The sequence below is a fragment of the Meriones unguiculatus genome, chromosome 6, assembly GCF_030254825.1.
Source record: "Meriones unguiculatus strain TT.TT164.6M chromosome 6, Bangor_MerUng_6.1, whole genome shotgun sequence".
In the NCBI taxonomy this organism is placed as follows: domain Eukaryota; kingdom Metazoa; phylum Chordata; class Mammalia; order Rodentia; family Muridae; genus Meriones; species Meriones unguiculatus.
The window spans coordinates 83949810-83960593 of record NC_083354.1 but is presented as its reverse complement, the minus strand read 5'-3'; the positions used below and the strand labels follow the sequence as shown (position 1 = coordinate 83960593).

The 10784-nt window shown below is 40.3% G+C and overlaps 1 protein-coding gene across 2 annotated transcripts in view; it reads right to left on the bottom strand.

Moving 5' to 3' along the window:
• Positions 1 to 10784, bottom strand: part of Pde4d (phosphodiesterase 4D) — an 820129-nt gene that overhangs the window by 528153 nt on the left and 281192 nt on the right. The gene's annotated exons all lie outside the window — the stretch shown is intronic.

Sequence of the window (10784 nt, the reverse complement as noted above, 5' to 3'; positions counted from 1 at the left end):
ATTAGTTAGGGTATATTTAAGAACAATTTTTGTTGTTGTTGTTTTCCTTGAGTTCATGCCTATCTTGCTGACTACCTTGCAATGGTGGGAACGCTGAAGCTGAGAAGGAAAACTGCAGTGTAGAAATCTGAGGAGGCTGAATAATGAAAGCTCTACCAACTACTGACGCAAGGTGAGCTGGCAGTGGCAGCTGGAAAGTCAGCCATAGTAGGAGTTTTTTATTACTCGCCTTAAAGGGACCCTGTGGATTAATTCACATGAAACCAACAACCTGAAAGAAATGTGAGAGATGGGTGCAAACAGGGACTACAGAAGGAGAAACAGTAGCAGCCAGCAGCCAGCAGCCAGTTAGGAGTCAAATGTCTGTAGAAACCAAAGAAGTGAAATTATGGTGAGGTACAGGAACCATCATAGTAGGGAGGGGGGAAAATGTATCAACCGATGATACTGAGAGGGTGGAGGATGGGCAGACCCATGCAGTTCATGGGCACGTGGGCTGAAAATGGCATTTTTGACATAAAATGTAGATGTACAATCCATTCATGCCATTTCATTAAAAAAGCATTTGTAACACAATATTATCTCTCCAATATAAATATTTACACAGCAGATGGGTATTCATCCTGGCATGGTCCTATAAGTCTAAAAATCCTGCATCTCATTCTCTGCTCATTATTAGATTTCAGCAGGACACACAAAGACCTTTCACCTACTTCCCAGAGACTTTCAAAATCCAGCTATATATCGGTGCTAAAGACACTTAAATGCTCATTGATTGGCCCATTGTCAAAATGTTTTTATTGTAAACAAAGGCAATACTTATTAAACGTAAGTGTAATTTTCTTTTTTCAGAGGACAAAAATAATTTTATAATTGGCAATCAAAAGTTCGTTCCTTTTTATCTATAATGTTTGAAATGGTTTCATACAGTAGTTTATTTTTGTATTCAGCTTTTCAGCCCCTTTAAACACTATAAGCATTTTAATAAGATTGCCATTCCTCAAGACTAAATACTTAAAGTTGAAATACCTCACAAACCACTTTTGTCCCCTATTTTATGCTTCACTGCCATTAGCCAACCCAGGTTCATACAGTGATTTACTTTGCTGCCAAATTCCTCCCAATATCTGAAAAACCTCAGAGAGACCATCATTATCAGGAAAGTCAAATCTGATTTGTCCCAGAAATATCTTCCAGCAAAGGTTTCAACTCCTGCTGTACAGTTCTCAGGGCCCCACTCTTCAGTGAGAATCAGATTTCTTGTGATATGAAATGGAGAGACAGAAGATAGTATCTTAACTACAAAGACTGTGCTGCTCATATGATCATCTAAGACTTCTTCCGGCCACTTTTTTCCATCAGTGGTGGCAGAATTTGTCCTCTTCTGTCACATTGTCTGAACCGAGATGATGAGACTCATCTATGCCTGACATGACTTCTTGGTAAATAATTAAGATCAGAGAGCAAAGAACTAAAAAGAAGGCAGCTTCTTATATGAGGAGAGCAAAGCCATGTAAGATTACTATTAGAAGAGATGCAAGATTGCAGCTACACCCCCTTTGCCTCACCCACACCCACACCAAGCAAGAGAGATGTATTTTTAGAGCCATGCACTTAGAAAAAGTCCTTGTTTCCACATGAGTCCTAAATCATCTTGGGCAAGCTCCTGATCTGTGCATCTTCACCAATATAAGCTGAGACAAGTTTCTCAAAAGAATACACTGTATTAATTGAGGACACTCGACGAATAATTAGCACGAAGAACCAATTAACTTCCTTCCACTAGCATTCAGAAACAGGCAATCCTGCATTAGGAAGGAAGGGAGAAAAGTAAATCTAAGCTCCTATTTCTTTGAGCTTCTCTTCTGGGGAAAGCTCCATGCACTAAGGCTTACATGGGTTATTTCCCTTGACACTGGCAAGGCCAGGATTAATACCTCTCACTTAGAAAACAAGTTTAAATAATCTAGAGAAGTTGCCTGGGGCCCAGCTAGAGAAAGGGTGAAATGAGATTGGATTCCAAACCTCAGTTTACACATCATACTGGAAAACCAGCACTGTGCTATGGGTAAGAAACAAAGGCTGGAAGGGATCTGGGAAAGCTGGGGATGGTGAAATGGAGAAACAGTTGTTGTGAGCTGTGCAGATAATCAGTGCCAGGCACAGCGACCAACATTTGACTTGCCTCTTGCTTTTTTCTTTCCCCCCAAAGCACTACTTCTTCATGTGTTTCCAAGCGAGAGGAACCCTGGATAATTAAGCAGGCATCCCAAAGCTACAAAGCTAGCTAATAAACCTAGTAATAAAGCTAGTACTTTGCTGTTTCTTTGTTCTTCTGCTCTTTCAGCAGAAAGAGCATCACCACCTCCTCTATCTTCTCTCTTCTTCCACATGAGAAAAGAGTAAGGGTTCTATTGATCTCACTCATGCATCTTGGGAAGATTTTGTGTCTTCTTTTTTTTATTAAACAACAACAAAAAAAAGGACCACTATCTTACCCTAGTTTTGGAATTTCGACATGCTACCTGAGATACACTTGGCTGGCTTACTGTTCATGTCAGCAGTATTACAGAGACTTAGGTTTTGATCCCTAAACCTTTTGGCTATTTCTTAAACCTTCATCAAGAATATCTTTAGTTCCTTCACATTGCATCTGAAAATTAAAGCAGCAAGGTGTCTTTGTTTAAAAAATGCTAATAAACAACTTGGCAATGGCTCACATTTTATCTTGTCTACTTGGCTGGTGTTTCTGGGATTATTCATCTAGCCCAGTGTCCAAACCTGGCCTGCTCCTACTCATTATCAAGCCGCTGCAGTGCCTCCTTTAGACACCTGATCGTTTAGATCATTAAAAATCAATCCAATCACCTAACGGTTCTGTACATTTTAGAAAAATGGCAAAAAGTACAGTATTCGATTGCTATTAACTGACCCTAGCTTTCTTTTGTCAGCTCCCAGGAAAGTCATTTGGTCAAATTGATTAAACCAGCATGCCAAGCAGGGGAGAGGAAAAGAGCAGGGAAATGTAAACAGAGCAAGCTTGTGGGGGAGGGCAATGTTTTTCTTGGGAATGAAGTAAAGCTGTTGATGGAGGGAGGTGAGAAGGAGAGATGGGAGGAGGAGCCCTGCACAAAGTGAGCATGCTAGAATTTAGAGTGTGGGAGCTTCAAGATGATGGTCGGACACGGACAACCAAAATGTAGTGAGGAAGAGGAGGGATTTCCCTGAGACCCTCACAGACAGCCTGCCTTAGTCATACTACATGGTTTGCTTAAATTAATCTCAGCCACTACACATGCTGCCACCAGAAGCGTGTGATTTGAGCAGTCAGTAAATAAAACTGTTTCAGTGACTGAAGGACTGGGTTGTTTCTGAAGGGCTGTCTTGTTTCTCGCTAAGGGGGCTTTCTTTCTCCGGGAACAGTTTTTAAAAGAGAGGAGAGAGGTCTCCCCTAGTTCTATAAAATTGTGGGTACAGAAAAGAAATCACAGGCACACTCCTCTCCTTGCTATTACAGTAGCCATGTGTAGCTCTGCCTTCAAAGAACTGCCTTTTCCTCCCAGAGTTGCATGCTCCCCCAATACCTTTCAAAGACTTCTTGATTAGTCTAGAAAGAATCCTGGTTTGTAGACTCACGGAGTGCTGACAAGGATAGATCTTACTGTGGGGTTTTTGCCACTGTGCCACTATTTCTGATTTTTCCTGTGCCCTATTTAAAGTCACACTTAGCTCACCCAGCTCATGTTTCTATAGGGAAAGGACCAGAAAAACCATCACGTATTTACTTATTCCGTTTCAAGTATAATAACCTTCTAAACAAAGGACTTAAAAACATCTCCTATAACATTATAAATGAAGCAAATATTCCAAGGAAGACTTTACACACTTCTTTAAACACTGTGCAGAGAGAACGCTGTGTTATGAGAGCCATTTAATTGTAAAACATAAGACAAAATCTAGTTTAAAGAACAAACCCCTTCCCCAAGGACAGGTTTTAAAGTTTGCCCGCCCCATGCCAGGTCTGCTGATTGGCAGAACCTAAGCATCAGAAAGCATTTATTTGTATCCATGGGTTTCCATGAGAGTGAAGCCGCTTTTTAATCAGAAATCACACCCAGCTTCCAAGCATAGTCACCAGTTACCCTCATTGTGTACATCACTGTACTTTCTTTCTCACTCTGTTGAAGGGTTGGTTATCAGGCAGAGGTGATGCTGCATAATGGTTGAGAGAAGATACACAAGACAGAGAAGACTTTGATTTTGAGAACTCGCGGTGACAACAGTGATTCTTAAGAGAAACAAAGCCCAAGAACCATCAAGCACTCAGGGAAATCTTGAGCCGTTTACATTACTGAGGGCTACAAAGGTAGAGATATGGCACAGGTAGATGGGGAAGATGAAGACATGGGAAGGAAGAAAAACTTGAAGAAAGTATAATTACTATTAACATGGCTTTCCAGGCAAGTGGCGAATTTGCCCTTCATTGCACCCCAGAGGACGGGCACAGTCACCTGATGTTAGCTGGTGTGATGTAAGCATCAGAGGAAATGACTTCCTCTCTCTTTAAATGAGCGTAAACACCACATATGTCTTCACTATAACTTGGGAAAGAAGGAGGAAGAAGACAATGAAGGAAGAAAGGAAGGAAGCACAAAGAGTAAGGGAAAATGGAGTGAGTGAGGGAAAGACAGGAGAAATATGAATAGCAATATATGTCACTGCCACGGAAGAAGCTTTGAGAATGGTTAAGTGATTCCTTGTCTCCTCTGTGTCACTCACTGGGATCTTAGAGATGGAATTCTCCCACCAACTCTGTCAGCAACTAAGGAACACAACTTTCCTCCATCTCCCTCCAGGCTACAATGACTAGACAAGACGAAGGAAAAGTAAACACTGACTGTTAACCAACTGATCCTTTGGAGTTGCTCACGTCTGAGAGACAGCCCATTGTCATTAAAACGGAAAGTACATCCAACAGCTAAAAATTCACTCTATGAAGTCCAGGGTTCCTGAAAAGAAAGGCATGACCATGATTTGCACATGAACCCTGCCAATCCGAAGGTGTGTGGGTAGAGACAGGAAGAATTATTTTCACTAGATTCCTAAAAGTCGAAAGGGCAAGAAGCAGCTCAGCTAAAGTCAGGTGACTGTCCCTCGGGAGAAGACATCCTCCTTTCTCCTCTGCAGGTGAGGACATGAGGTAGCGCTCAGGTAGAACACTGGCTATAAGTAATGAGTGCAAACTCTAGTGCCGGCTGAACAAGTGGTGAGGTCACAGGTAGAAGAGAGGTGACTTGAAGGTACTCCTAAGAGAGTCAGACACAATTGGGTGATCAAGATTGCGTAAGCCAAATGAAATTTATTATTTTTTGGAAGTGGGCCAACAATTAACTTAGATTAAATAATTAATTTTAATTTAACCCGATTTGTAACCAGCAGCTTGAAGAGCACACACACACACAAATTTATCACTTTATAATTCTTTCATTTATTTATTAATTAATAATTTCTCTTATTTATTAATTTTTATTGCTTTTGTTTCTTACAGTCATCCATCTCACATCCAGAAATGTATCATGTCGTTCTGATTTGACTGAGCCTCAACAGAAGAATGTACTTAGCGAACAGGACTAAACAGGACCTAGACTCTAAGTGTGGCTGTTCTTACAGGTGATACATATACTTACATTATGCAAATACTTCACAGAATGTTATTGAACAGTCACATGGCTTTTCCAGCCACACTAATTGGCTTAGTCTATTTGAGCCCCTGTGACAAAATGCTATTAGCATGGCGGCTGCAAAACAAGAGAAATTTTTCCCTTCCAGTGCAGAAGTCTGGGCAGCTGGAGATCAAAGTACTATCAGGTTTGTTAGAGCTCATATGGAAAGGGATCCCCTCTAGGTTCATGGACAGTCATCCCTCCAATGATGCTTTATGCAATGAGAAAGCCTGTCTTAGTTTTTTTGTTTTTGTTTTTGTTTTTGTTTTTCTGTTGCTGTGATAAAACAGGATGGCCAAGGCATCTCATAGAAGTAAGGTTTTATTTTGGGCTTTTGTTACAGAAGGATAGGTGTCCATCACAGCAGGGTATGAAAGCAGCAGGCAGGCATGTTGGCTGGAAGATCAGTTGAGAGCTCACATCTCAAACCACAAGCAGAAAGTAGGAAGAGCACACTTGAGAATAAGGTGAACTTCTGGGACCTCAGAGCCGACCCCCGTGACACACCTCTTCCAACAAGGCCATACCTCCTAATTTTTTCCAAACATTTTAACCAACTGGGCACCAAGCAATCAAACATATGAGTTTCTGAGAACTATGAGAAGCCTTCTCATTCAAACAACCACAGGCCCTCTCTTGCCTAGTTTGAAAAGACAATAATCCTGCAATAATCCTCCTCTATCACTTAATCACTCCCCAAACATCCCACCACTCTTCGTGCTGAGGTTAGACTTCAAAACATGAGCTTTGGGCATTGGTTTTCCACCCTCCTAATGTTGAGACCCTTTAATACAGTTCCTAATGTTGTGGTGACCCCAACCACAAAAATTATTTTTATTGTTACTTCATAACTTTAATTCTGCTACTGTTATGACTCATAATGCAAATATCTGTGTTTTCTGGCATTTTGGGGGAGTTGTGACCCGCAGTTTGATGAACACTGCTCTGAGGTGAAGAGTCTTACAACCAGGACTCATGTTCCCTCGGCGGTGCTCTTTTCTTTTCCCTTCCAGCACTCAGAGTGCTCTACATTCAAATGGCTGTCTACATGTATCTCTCTCCAACTTAAGCATCATGTGGGCAGGTTCATTGCCAGCTCATAGCTATACTTCTTCCTCAGTATACACAATGATGGCTAATAAACCAATTGTTTCATAAATGTCTGCAGTTGTAATAAATCAGGACAGGCACCCAAAACTAAAGATTTAGTTTCAGTAATTAAAGTTTCAACTGTGAAATTATCTTGACTCCCTTTGACCTACCTGCCATTCTAGCTTAAAAAAAAAAAGTTCTAGAATGTATTTTGGCCCAATCGTCTTTATACCTCTGTAAACCTCAATCATATCAGGGGGTTTTCAATTGAATTCGGATAATAAAACAACCAAATCTATCCGCATCACTAAACCCAATCAGCAAGGCTGTCATTCTCACTCTGGTGCTATTTAGAATGTGCAATGAGCCACTGGATTCTACTTCCTAAAAACTAATTTCCCTAGAGCTTTTGTTCTATTATTTTATCAATGCCCCTGAGGTCAGAAACTATGATTTCTTCTCTCCAAACAGCAGAATGTCTCATTAAAACTTCTTCCCATAAGCCTGAATATTTCTGCCGAAACTCAAGGATCATGAAGGACCTTTGGTTTGATAGCATTTATATTTAGTGCTCTGGGGGCAACAGAACAGCGTAGTTCATTAATGATCCAGAAATAACTACTTCAATATGCATTCTGATTCCTTGATTGACAGTAGATTTTTCTTTAGATTAAAACAAATAAAATTTGAGCAATACTTTAAAAATATTTGTCCTCACAATGTTCTTTTATATGCCAACAACCAAGATGGAATATTATATTTATATAAAAATATGGACAAGCCTGATAATTTAAAACTTTGGGTTTTATCATTTTTGCTTCTCTCCAAGAGGAGGTTGGGGAGTAATCATTAATTCACTCAGCAAATATTGGCTACCTAGTTCTATATACAAGGACCTTGTGGGGTGGCTAGGGAGATGACCTAAGAGAGCTGAGCAGTACAGCAGGAAGTATCAGGGGCATGCAGATTCCAGCTGAAGTGACAGGAGAGATGAAACCCCTGAAGTCACGCTGTGATTGGAGGACTGAGAAAAAATGAGTGTGGCTGGACCAGCATAAGTACAGCATGAGTTAAGTCAGAGCTGCAGCAGCAACCACAGGCAATAGGTTGTTCAAAGGCTCATCATCTCCATTTTTAGGAAGACTGGAGTGTTTGAAGCTTGGGGCAAAGTCTGTCACAAGCAGCCCGAACCTGCTGATACTGGAGAACAGACAGCATCAGGGAGACCAACTGGGACATGAAGCAACAATATAGTTGAAAGGACAAGCTCAGAGCAATGGAGGTGGCCAGAAATCATCAGATTCCAGCTTCTGAAAGAAAGCTAGTGAGGCTGCTTGATGGGATGGAATATGTGCTTTGAGAAACAGAGGATGGCAAAGTTTGGCCTGAGATGGGGTCATCCACTGAAGAAGGTTTGGTGGGAAAGAGCAACAGTCTTGCTTTAGATACATATAATTTTACACATTCCAGTCATGCCTCCTTTACATCCCACAGTTAGGGTGACCCATGGTTCACCATTACTCAGGAATAGCAATATCAATATTAGGGGAATATCTTGGTTGGTTAGTTAGTTAGTTAGTTTTTTCCTATTGCTGTGAAAAGACACCATGCCCAAGGCAACTTATAGAAAGTGCTTATTGGGGGCTTACAGTGTCAGAAACTGAGTCCATGATCACCATAGCAGGCAGCACGGCAGCAGGCAGGTAGGCACGGCACTGGAACAGTCGCTGAGAGTTTGCAAGTTGAGACAACAACGTCAAGGCAGAGCATTAACCGGTCCAAAGCCAACTTCCAGTGACACACTCCTCCAACAGGGCAACACCCCCGATCCTTCACAAACATTTCCATTAGCTGGATACCAAGCATTCAAATAGATGAGCCGACAGGCCCAGCAGAGAAGGAGGGATGACAAAAGAAAATGATGGGCATCCAGAACAATGTGACATCCTGAAATTCTAGTGAAGAATGATGAACCTTCAACCCCCCATCCACACCCCAGCCCTGCCTCCCCAAGACTGACTTAGCATCAACATAAAGATACCTACTCAGCAAATTTTCAGTTGGTTTCAGGACTCATGGTCAATAAACTCCTCTAAATTAACATGGGTTGCTCTGTTTTAGAGTTTAACTGATGCAAGGAGAGAAGCAAAAGGCAAAAATGAAGAAATCTGTGCAATTAACTGATTAAACATATGTGAACCAAAATTAGATAATTTATACAACCATTAAATTATGCCCTTAATGCTGTACAATCACAAGTACCTTAATCTTTGGCTTAATTAAGAATCAAATCATTTGAATTTGAATTCATTATTAAAAAGAAACAAAACAGTTTCTACTCATGTTTGTAGCATCTTTGTACAGGTTAAATTTATTCCCAGGCATTTCTACAATTCAAGTAAGTTCGGCCCATTTCTTACTCTCTGCCCTGATGATAGTAGCCTGAAATAAACCCATAAACTTTAGTTTTCTTGGTCATACAGTACCTCCCATCACATTTTGATGAGCTTTGTGTAAATGAATCTTGGGCCACGTAGATTAAATTCACCAAGATATACTCATGGCTGCAAAACACTCAAAGAAATGTGTTTTACTAAAGATATTCTGCTGACCCTTCAACAGTTCAAGATTTTCAGTGGCCATGGACTCAGTTGACATACACAATGTAAAGTGAGTGACAAAGTGTGCCCATGCTTGCTTGGATATCACCAGTCTTTCTATTGGCTTGTACTGGGAGGACAGCTGCCCAGCCAGAGTTGAGATTTCAGTCTCAGTGACCCAGGGCAATCTGAACTCCTGATCTTACTGTGAACCTCTTTTGAATGTGATACTAATAAGCAAGCAATTCTCTGTACCACTTTTCTTATACTCTTGACTATCTGGTTAAAAGGAAGTGAATTTAGAACAAAAGGACACATGATAGTAAAAATAGGTAGCTTTTACTATATTTAATATATTTAGTATGTTATCAGAGAATGCCTCAAAATGGCTGAGGGAGTCGAAACCACAGAGGGATTTTTCTCGTGAGTGCCCACTATCTGTACGGATGCTATGAACCAATTCCTTCAAGTTGTGAAGTTTTATGGAATTCAGCATGGTATTTTGGTGCTTCAGCATTTTCCATTTTGAAAAGGAGCCAAATATCGATGTGGTCAGATCTATGACTCCTCAGCCCATTAGAACTGTGATAAATCAAATGTCCCAATTCTCCAAATTGGCAAGTCATATTGAATTTGAGCACCAGTACTACTTATAAAAATCTATTTCCAAGCCATTATATATCTGTCTCTTTGTAGTGCCCAGCTCCCAGGAATGTCCCCAAATAGTGTAATAAACCACTCTCCCTGTCATTTCAAGTCTCTTGCATGAAGATGAATGTAAACTGCTAAAGTTAATATCCAATAAGTACTCTGAAAATTTCACAGAGAATTGTTAATATTCATTCTGCCACTATTTTTGTGTGTGTCTAACATTGCTTTCATGGAGATTAAAAGTTTGCGTTGGTTTTTATTTTATGCAATTTAAGAACTAAATTCATTTCAGAGAAGTGTGGTGTGTGTGTTTCCAACTAATATGACTAAGGGTTTAATTTATTAATGTATTATTTAGACTTGATAATCATGGATCTATCTAAAAGTTTTAATATATATTTGCTCGTAGCATTCTGAACTCCCGTGACTTTCTTAAATTTCTGAAAGTTTGTCTGTGCTGTTTCCAATTGTTGAGCATGAGATTCTCATCTTATTTAATATCAAGGTCACGAATAAGATTACATCCTCCAACACATGCTCACAAGTCTCATTTTGGGTAGGTGGATTTCAAACCTGCTCTGCTTAGACAATGGTTTTCAAAGTGTGGGTTACGTTTCCTTTGTGTGTTGAAGGACCCTTTGATGGGAGGTCATACATCAGATATCCTGCATGTCAGATTTTTTTTTTTCTTTTTTTCTTTTTTTTTTTTTTCAATGCA